Source organism: Rhineura floridana, chromosome 5 (genome assembly GCF_030035675.1).
Source record: "Rhineura floridana isolate rRhiFlo1 chromosome 5, rRhiFlo1.hap2, whole genome shotgun sequence".
NCBI classification, from domain to species: Eukaryota; Metazoa; Chordata; class Lepidosauria; order Squamata; family Rhineuridae; genus Rhineura; species Rhineura floridana.
The window spans coordinates 70,616,746-70,626,403 of NC_084484.1; the positions used below are offsets into that span (position 1 = coordinate 70,616,746).

A 9,658-nucleotide genomic window follows, 5' to 3' on the forward strand; every position below is an offset into this window, starting at 1 on the left:
AGGTTTGACAAGCTCTGTTCCTTCCATTTTTTAAATGTCATTTTATCTATCCATCCATTCTGGAAGGTATGTTATTATTACCTCTGCCATTTAAGCTGCTGTGTATTGTTAGTGCTTTACTTGTTTTTTAAAAATATATACATGTTTATTATTTATGGTTTGTTTTATGTAAGCCACATTGGAAAAAATAGTTCCAAACCTGCAAATTAATTAATTACTGTGTTTCTAGTTGCCACCATGTTGATTTTCCCTCCTCCCCCATTTGAACATGATTTCTTTTTGAAGAGAAAGTTGACTTCCTGTTTCATACGTTACACAGCAAGTCAATCTCACTTTCCCTGTGACTGCTTGTTTGTAACATGTATCCAGCAAATTGGATATATGGAGGCAGCTTTTTCGTGTTTTCCATGAAATCACATTGTAAGATTGGCATCATATATACTAATAATAAAGATCTTAATACTCCGAACACCAGTGCCAACATAGCATCATCCACACACAAGAGAGAGATATCAGCAAGCTTGAGGGAATCCCAAGGTTTGCAGAAGTAAAACATATCTAAAACCCTAAAGAGAAAACACACACACACACACACCCCTTGGTGACTGAGCTTGCTTAGTGGAAATGGAATGCTGACTGACTTGGGGAGAATGGAGAATTGGGGGGGGGTGAAATTGAGAGTTTGGAATCATGAATAGTAGCATTTTGCTACTACATTTTGTTGTAGACTCACTGGCACTTATAACAAAAGATAAATTAGTTTTGGCTGATTGAAGTTAGCAGTTCTCCCTGTCTATAGCTGCATGCTAAGTAGCATAACTGAAGCTGAATTCTGATGAAACTGTTCAAGGAGACAATGTCCTTTATTGATGGAAATGAGCCTCCACTGGTCACAGAAGCCCATTTAAGAGCCACTCATCCATGTGTTCAATTAACATGCATGGGGGAGCAGAACTGTGATGGAATGCTCTACTCCTGATCTACATGTGTTCTGTCCACATAACTGGCAACCTTCAAAAGGCAGGGTCCCTGACTACATGGAGAAAGTTGGGGGAAGGAGAAGGTCTGTTCATGCATCCAATGAGCACTCACAAATTGGGATCTGAGTTCACTGAATATGTGGATGAGTGCAGGTGTAACACCTGAAATGGCTTCAGTTTCATAACTTTGAGGTGCTTCTGAATGATTTGTTGCAAATTGTAGCAGGGAGGGAATGCATGTGTATGCCTCTTGAGAACATGACACCAGCTATATATAACAGGTATTGCATGATATCACCATTTATCACTTTTACACACTTAGGTTTATTACATTATACATGAAAATGGTTATAATACCTTCTACTGAGACTTCTTTTACAGGGAATTCTTAATAATGGTGTGGAAAGTTAAAGGAAGAGCACCCAGTTCCATCCTACAGCATTGCTTTTGTCTCTGTGCATCTTAACTGATGTGTTGATGTCTTCTAAGGGAATGCCAGAGAGTCCCCCATAACATATTTTAAATTCAGTTTTCATTTGTAGCTAGCTAGGACATTATCCTACAAGCAGTAAGAAGTCTGCAATTTTAAAATTTCTACAACTGTGGGGTGGATTTGTCAAACACATGATATTTAGATATGAACATTGTGTGGAATTTCTGATTTCTGACAATGCTTTGGCATGGGTAAACAGGGCTGTACGAGAACATTTGGAGATTTATTCTAGCTTTGTGATTTTTCCAAGGCTATTAACAAGAATGCTAGATGAGAAGCCTTTCAGTCTTTGGGGAGAAATTAAACAGCCATAAATATGCCCTTATTCCAAAACTTCAATATGCACTTTATCAGGGGATCAAATTCCCTAGTTTTAGAATATTTTAACCGGAGTTAGGCAAGCAATGCTTGCTGTGTTTCCTGGAATATGTATCAGTATAATACAGTATATTCTAGAATTTATTTGCCAGTTATTTTCTTTGGTCTGTCCTAAGCCTACTGCCAAACAACTTCCCCATACTTGATCTTTATCTTTAGACATTTCATTCTCCATTGCCTTAGTATATGAGTAGCCAATGTGGTGCCAACTTCTCATCAGACCAAGCCATAAGGCCAATGGTCAGGGATGATGGGAGCTGAATTCCAACAACATCTGGAGGGCACTATGTTGCCTACCCCTGCCTTAGCTGAAAAGCCCCCTCTCCAAACCTTTCCTGGTACAGAAGAACCTTTTTATTCAAACTGTTTGATCATTTTAGGTTGCAGCCCTATATGCACTTACTTGGGATGAAGCCCACTGAACACAATGGGACTGGTATCTGAGCAGATAAATAAAGGATTGTGCTGTTAGCTGGCCCTTTTTGAACCTGTTCCAGCTTTATTATTTCTTTAAAAAAAAACCATCGCTCCTACAGATTTGGTATGGAAATAGTCACTTGCTGTTCAGGTTTTTTAAAATCCCTTAAGAAGGTGTGGTTTGACAGCAGCTAAGACTTGATTCCTTTACATTATTTGCGCTTTCATAAGATGTTTAAAGGTTTTAAATTATTTATTTTCAAATTATTAGTCAGCTAAGAGTAGTTGTTTTTAAATAATGAAAAGGGAATAGGAAGATCAAGGCCCTCCATGATCAGACAAACAAATCATCCCCACATCAGCAGCCTATGCAATCTCATATATTTATATATATTATATATGATATATAATATATTATATATGTTTACATATTTTCATAGCCATATACATGCATCTCCTACACCAATATTTAAAAGCAATTCTAAAGATATGTCTCGCTTGAGCTCTGGAGCAACTGGATGTAATGTATGAATACCTCCATTCCTAGATAGGCAAAATCCCTTTAACTAATCCCTTCCCCATCTAAATGGCAAATGGAGATCACAGGGAGCAGCATGTAGTTCTCTTTTGTATGCATTTAAAGCTTGTATCCTGTTTTGTTACCACAGCTGGATACTCTCTAGATTTTGCCAGGGCTGGCCCATACCCAAAGTGTCTGCAGGGTCAAATGACCTGAGGAGGCCAAGAGTTTACCCCACATCAACTGATGGTTCTGCAATTGCCATGGCAATGCTAAGTTCAAGGTTCTAGTTTTGGTGTACAAAGCCCTATACAGCTTGGGACCAGGATACCTGAAAGACCGTCTTACCCCTTATATACCCAGTTGATCCCTACGCTCTGCAGTTGAGAGCCTCCTGCAGATACCAGGCACCATCCCTGTTATCTGTTCGATGCCTACTGAAGTCCTTCCCCTTTCAACATATCTGTTAAATAGAGACCTTATCCCAGTCTGCATCTGTATAGGAATTGCTTTTAAAGATATTTTTTAAGTTGTTATTTTTTAAATGATTTTTTTAAGATGTTTTATTTTAATATACGTTTAAAGATGTCTTCTTTTTAATATGTTTTAAACTCTCATTTTTAGGATGTTTTAAAGTGCTTTTGGTGTTTTTGTTTGCCACCCTAGGCTCCTTTTGGGAGAAAGGGTGGGATATAAATTTAATGAATAAATAAATCCAAACCCCATCCCAAGTACAATGTTGATTGCTAGAGAGAAGTTAGGATGAAATATAGAACCATTTCCTGCCAACTGAGAGAAACACTGCTCATAGGAGGGGTACATTACTACCTGAATAGACAGCCAGTAGATATAGCAGTTAAAGTGTTGGACCTGGGAGACCAGGGTTCAAATTCCCACTCAGCCATGAAACGTCTGAGTGACCTCAGGCCAGTCACAGTCTTTCAGCTTAACGTACCTCACAGGTTTGTTGTGAGGATAAAATGGAGAGGGAGAAGCATGTACGACACCTTAAGCTTCTTGGAAGAAAGGTGAGATATACATGCAATAAATATTATATATATATATATATATATATATATATATATATATATATATACACACACACACACACACACACACACACACATATAATATTTATTGCATGTATATATCACCTTTCAGCATTTTGCATGCTTGTGAACCATTTTTTTCCTCAAGGGTCTGAAATACTATAACATCAGAAACACTATGTCTTCTGTTGGAAATGCCACAGAGCAATTAATCATAACAACGTGGTGGATTTATTGCATGTCTAGTCTTCATCTATTTCCAGTTAAATTCTCAGGCTACAATCCCATACCCACCTCCCCAAGGGAAGGTCTACTTATTTCTGAGTATTCCTGAATAAATCTTTATTTTTCAAGCAGACCCTACATCTTTTTTATTTGTTTGTTTATAGTCTAGGAACTACACTGCCCAGGACAACATACAGAGTACCCAACAGAAGTCTAGAGAGAGTAAGCAATTTTATTTATTTATTTATTTATTTATAACCCGCCCTTCCTTCCAGCAGGAGCCCAGGGCAGCAAACAGAAACACTAAAAACACTTTAAAACATGGTAAAAAGACCTTAAAATACATTAAAACAAAACAATGTTAAAAACATTAAAAAAAACCTTTAAAAACATCTTTTTTAAAAAAGGGTTAAAGATATTAAAAGACATATTAAAAGCAATTCTAAGACAGACGCAGACTGGGATAGGTCTCAACTTAAAAGTTTTGCTGGAAGAGGAAAGTCTTCAAAAGGCGCTGAAAAGATAGCAGAGATGGTGCCTGCCTAATATTTAAGGGGAGGGAATTCCACTGGGTAGGTGCCACCACACTAAAGGTCCATTTCCTATATTGTACAGAACGACCCTCCTGATAAGATGGTATCTGCAGGAGGCCCTCACTTGCAGAGCGCAGTGATCGACTGGGTATGTAAGGGGTAAGACGGTCTTTCAGGTATCCTGGTCCCAAGCTGTATAGGACTTTGTACACCAAAACTAGAACCTTGAACTTGGCCTGGTAGCAAATGGGCAGCCAGTGCAATTCTTTCAGCAGCAGGGTGACATGTTGGCGATACCCTGCCCCAGTGAGCAGTCTCACCACTGCATTTTGCACTAGCTGCAGCTTCCAGACCAACCTCAAGGGCAGCCCCACATAAAGCGCATTACAGTAATCCAGCCTAGAGGTTACCAGTGCATCGACGACAGTGGTCAGGCTATCCCAGTCCAGAAACGGCTGCAGCCTCTGGAACTTGCTTCCCTTTGACCTTCAGCATGCCCCCTCCCTGATGACCTTTCACTGCGCCTTAAAAACCTGGCTTTTCAGGCAGGCCTATGGGATCTCTGGGGTGGGTTAGGCTTTATATTGTATCAGTGTAGGATGGTTTTTTAGATGATATGATATTAATACTGTGATTTATGAATATGTTGATATTGTATTTTATATTGTGTACGTCGCCCAGAGTGTCCGTTAAGTCAGACAGATGGGCGACTAATAAATAAAGTTTTATTATATTATTATATTATTATTATCAGCCAAAGCTGGTAAAAGGCACTCCTAGCCACATAGGTCCCCTGGGCCTCTCGCGACAAAGAAGATCCAGGAGCACCCCCAGACTATGGACCTGCTCTTTCAGAGGGAGTACAACCCCATCGAAAGTAGGCAACTGACCAATTATCTGAACTTGGGAACCACCAACCCACAGTGCCTCCGTCTTGCTAGCATTCAGACTCAGTTTATTGGCCCTCATCCAGCCCACCACCGAGTCCAAGCACCGGTCCAGGGCTTGCACGGCCTCTCCCGATTCAGATGTTACAGAGAAATAGAGCTGGGTGTCGTCAGCATACTGCTGACACCTTGCCCCAAATCTCCTGATGACTGCTCCCAAGGGCTTTATATAGATATTAAACAGCATGGGGGACAATATGGTACCCTGCGGCACCCCACAGCACACCTGCCAGGGGACCGAAAGCTATTATCTGAAAACAACCATGAAGATAGGATCGGAACCACTGTAAAACAGTTCCTCCAATACCCAGCTCACCAAGTCGGCCCAGAAGGATACCATGGTCAATGGCATCAAAAGCCGCTGAGAGATCAAGTAAGAATAACAGTACTCCCCCTGTCCTTCTCCTGATAAAGGTCATCCATCAGGGCAACCAAGGCCAATTCAGCCCCATAACCAAGCCTGAACCCAGACTGGAATGGGTCACGATAATCTGTTTCATCCAAGAGTACTTGCAATTGCTGCACCACAACCCTCTCAATCACCTTCCCTAAAATTTATGCAGTTTTACCGTTCTGTTTCTTTAATAGCTGGTGTAGCTTGTCATACATGCTACACCTGCTGACTTTCTCTCTTCCACACAGCTATTAAAGATGCAGAAATCCTACCCTCTTATTCAGCAGACTGCTCTTTCCTATTTAAATAGTAACACCCTCCTAAACATTCTCAACTGAAAGGTAATGGAAAGTTCTTGCTGTGGGCTCTCAATGGTAACTTGTTGGAATTTTAAGGTTTTAATGTGAATTATATGTTTTTATGTTGTACATTGCCCAGAGTGGCTGGTAAACCAGCCAGATGGGCGACTACTAAATTTAATAAATAAATAAATAAATAATAATAATAATAATAGATTTTCCAGGATCAATTGACAGGCAATCAGATCAAATAGTTGATTTTGCTATAATGCGTGCACACACACATACAGAGGGATGAGTCAATTTTGGAGTGAACTTCACAGGAATCTATGCAAATTACAACTGCTACAAAGTTGCCCTGAAGTTATCCAATGACAACTGTGAAAAAGTCCTGGTAAATAAATACACTCAATTAATTAGCCCTCTTTTCACCACCACCTCATTTACCAAACAGCTGTTTCCATCCTTACAAGAACAGACAGCAATCAAATAGATATAGCTTGTGACAGAGAGCACTGCAATGATTTGCATGGCTGTTAGGCAGTTTCCTTCTTCTGTGAAGGAATGGTTACACTCTGTGGACAATACTGGTCATATCAAAGGTTCTTTCCCCCTTCTTGGGTGGTTAAAGAGGAGTAATCATTAGTGGTTATAATTACCTTATTAAATACTGCAGCTGGGTAAATTCTACCAAAAGCATCTGAAGACCACAATGTTGGGAAGAGTTCAATACACTTAAAAATGCTGTCACTGCAGAGTGTTAAACCTTCCTGCCTGACTAGGACAAGCAAAAAGGTTTACCATAATACCTTGACAGCAGCAACACATTTTTTAAAAAGTATGCCAGTAGTATAATATTAAGCAGGAGCCTTTGCTGTCCTGGAAGATTATGCCTAAATAGAAGTTCAAAATCACACAAATCTTAACAGGGCCTGTTTCTTCCTGTAATTCCAGTCAGCTTAACTTGGGATGCATAGAGTTTTCTCTATATGTAATGAGATTTTCCTCCTATTCACTTAATTGAGCATACGTTTAGATTCACCTTAGGATTTTCAATCAGCCATTGTCTCTGTGTCTTTAATGGCAGTTTCGCATGCAGAGGGTGACACGAGATCATGTCAATCACCAGCTGATTTCTGCACATTAAGATGCAGTTGACAGTCACAGGAAAGGTCAGACCTTTTGTTCTTCTCAGTTAGCAGCCTTGTTTTCAATATGAGTAAATATCAACAGAAGCTCAAAGACAGGTGCCCATTACTTTGTGTCAGTACCCCTGCCCAGAGCAACAGCCTGGGCCCTGACACGGAGAAGAAGGAACTGGTTAGATCCACCAGCCCAGTGGTACTGCTGGCAGCTGGCAGTCTCCATCCAGAACAGCGGCTGGGCCCTAGTTCCAAGAGGTCTGTTCAATCCATCAGGCTGAAAGCATCAGATGATCACCCAGGCCCCATTGCCGTGGCCAGGCTTGAGTCACAACCCAAGCTCAGCAGCAGGGGCTCTGGAGCCTGAAACTCCCAAGTCAGAACTTCCAGAATCTTTACTCTCCTTGAGGAATCAACCCTATCTATACTAGAGAGCCACATCCCCAGGTTGCCCAGTCATCACAGGCAATACATCTGGAAAGACTTGTCAGGAAGGAGGAGAAATACTGGGCTTCAATCCTGAGGCCTGTCCCTTTAAGGCCTTCCATTCCTGTAGGAAGGGATGGAGCCAGATAAGAAATCTGACCCTGGGAGCATAAGAGCCTTCAGTCTACTTTAAGACTTTATTGTGGCCCTGATTTGCCATTAAATTCCAGAGGAAGATGTTATTGGAGCAAGCTGCCCACTTGGACCTCTTCTAGGTGCTGTAACTACTTACCTGCATTGCTGCATCATGCTCCATTGGCTCCTTGTCCAAACCAGGAGAGAACATATTCTTTTTTTTGTCCCCAGTGGAATTTGTGTATGTTTTTATCTCAGAATCAACTGATTCTCAAGAAGAAATCAGATGACTAGTTCCTCTATGATGTATGTTATGGTATCTAATTTTTCTTTCATGATTTAAACAAAACAAAAGTTCTGGTTTGATTTACCCTTCACTTGTTCTTCAACTGCATTGTATACACTGGACTGCTCTTTGGAAGTCCTAAATTCAGAAAGGAAACCATAAGATACTGGTCAAAGACGTATCAAATGGGCCTCTTTGAACAGCCAGTTACAATCCTACACACACTTACTTGGGAATAAAACTCCATTGAAATGAACAGGTCTGGAACTTCATGTAAGTCAGAGTGTCCATTCATAAGTAAATTACCTGCTAGAAAGCCTATTTGCAAGTAAAATTACTTGTGGGTAAGCACATCAGCATGCAGTTCCAACTAGCAAAATATGATTAGTCTCCAAATATATGCAGAACATTTCAGGAAATTAGTACCACTTTATTGTGGTATTAACTTACTTGAAATAAAATCCAGAAAGGAGCCACCCATCTGGAACAGCACAAAGAATGAGGTGCTGCAGATTTATCCAGCTGCCTGAGGTATGTTCTGGGAAATCTGATGCACAACAGCTGGTGCAAACACACCACACCCTTAGGTACAGATTGCTCATTGAAACAGAACAATGATCCAATACTTCCACTGAATGGGCAAATGTCTGATTAAAGGGTTATTGTTTCATGTTGTGTATTAGCTATGCAGAAATTCAATACTCTGCTTTGAAAATGTCCTATTTGTTGTGTAACTATAGTCATTTTCTGGCATGCAAAGGTTGGAGGAGTTGCTTTCTTTCTTGGTGGCAAATGAATAGGAACCAGAAAAGGGAAGGATTTTGGCAGTATCTGGAGAAGCCCAGTTCAAGCAAGCAGCCACCTTCATGGATTTCATGCACCATGTGTGGGAACTATTTGTATCCATTAGTTCTCCTTACATTTTGGCTGATTTCAATCACAAACATACCCCTCCAAAAATGAGAGTGTGACTTGGTATGGTTATAATCAGTCAGTCCACATAGCAAGTGACGTCACATAGATAGATTGCCCATGTCAAATGTACACAAACCTGACCTTAGTGTCGGGGGAGGGGGACCTGGAAATTAAGAACTTGCTTTGGCTTCAAGCTACACCTCCTGAAATCCTCTCTTTAGCACAACTGTTAAAAGCTCAGGAGCCCTATCTTCTTTTTTACCTGACCACCCTACTTACAACACAGCTGGTTGTATTTTAAACTATGTTGCTTTCTTGACTAATAGTACTCTCTAGATCAGAAGTGGGAAATCTCTGGCTCTCCAGCTCTGATCCTTCTCAGACAGCATGGCCAGAGGTCAGGGACGATGGAAGTTGTAGTCCAACGACATCTGAAGGGCCACAGATTCCCATGTTCTAGGTACTACTCCTGCATTATTAAAGCCCCGGAGGCTATACACTTGTGACATCATCATCATT

General features: G+C 40.6%; 1 long non-coding RNA gene across 1 annotated transcript in view; it reads right to left on the bottom strand.

Moving 5' to 3' along the window:
- Positions 1–8,760, bottom strand: part of LOC133384996 (uncharacterized) — a 97,232-nt gene extending 88,472 nt beyond the window's left edge. Inside the window, exon 1 of the long non-coding RNA XR_009762751.1 lies at positions 8,675–8,760. This is a non-coding gene — a long non-coding RNA (uncharacterized LOC133384996). The remainder of the gene's footprint in view (positions 1–8,674) is intronic.
- Positions 8,761–9,658: the final 898 nt, after the last annotated feature.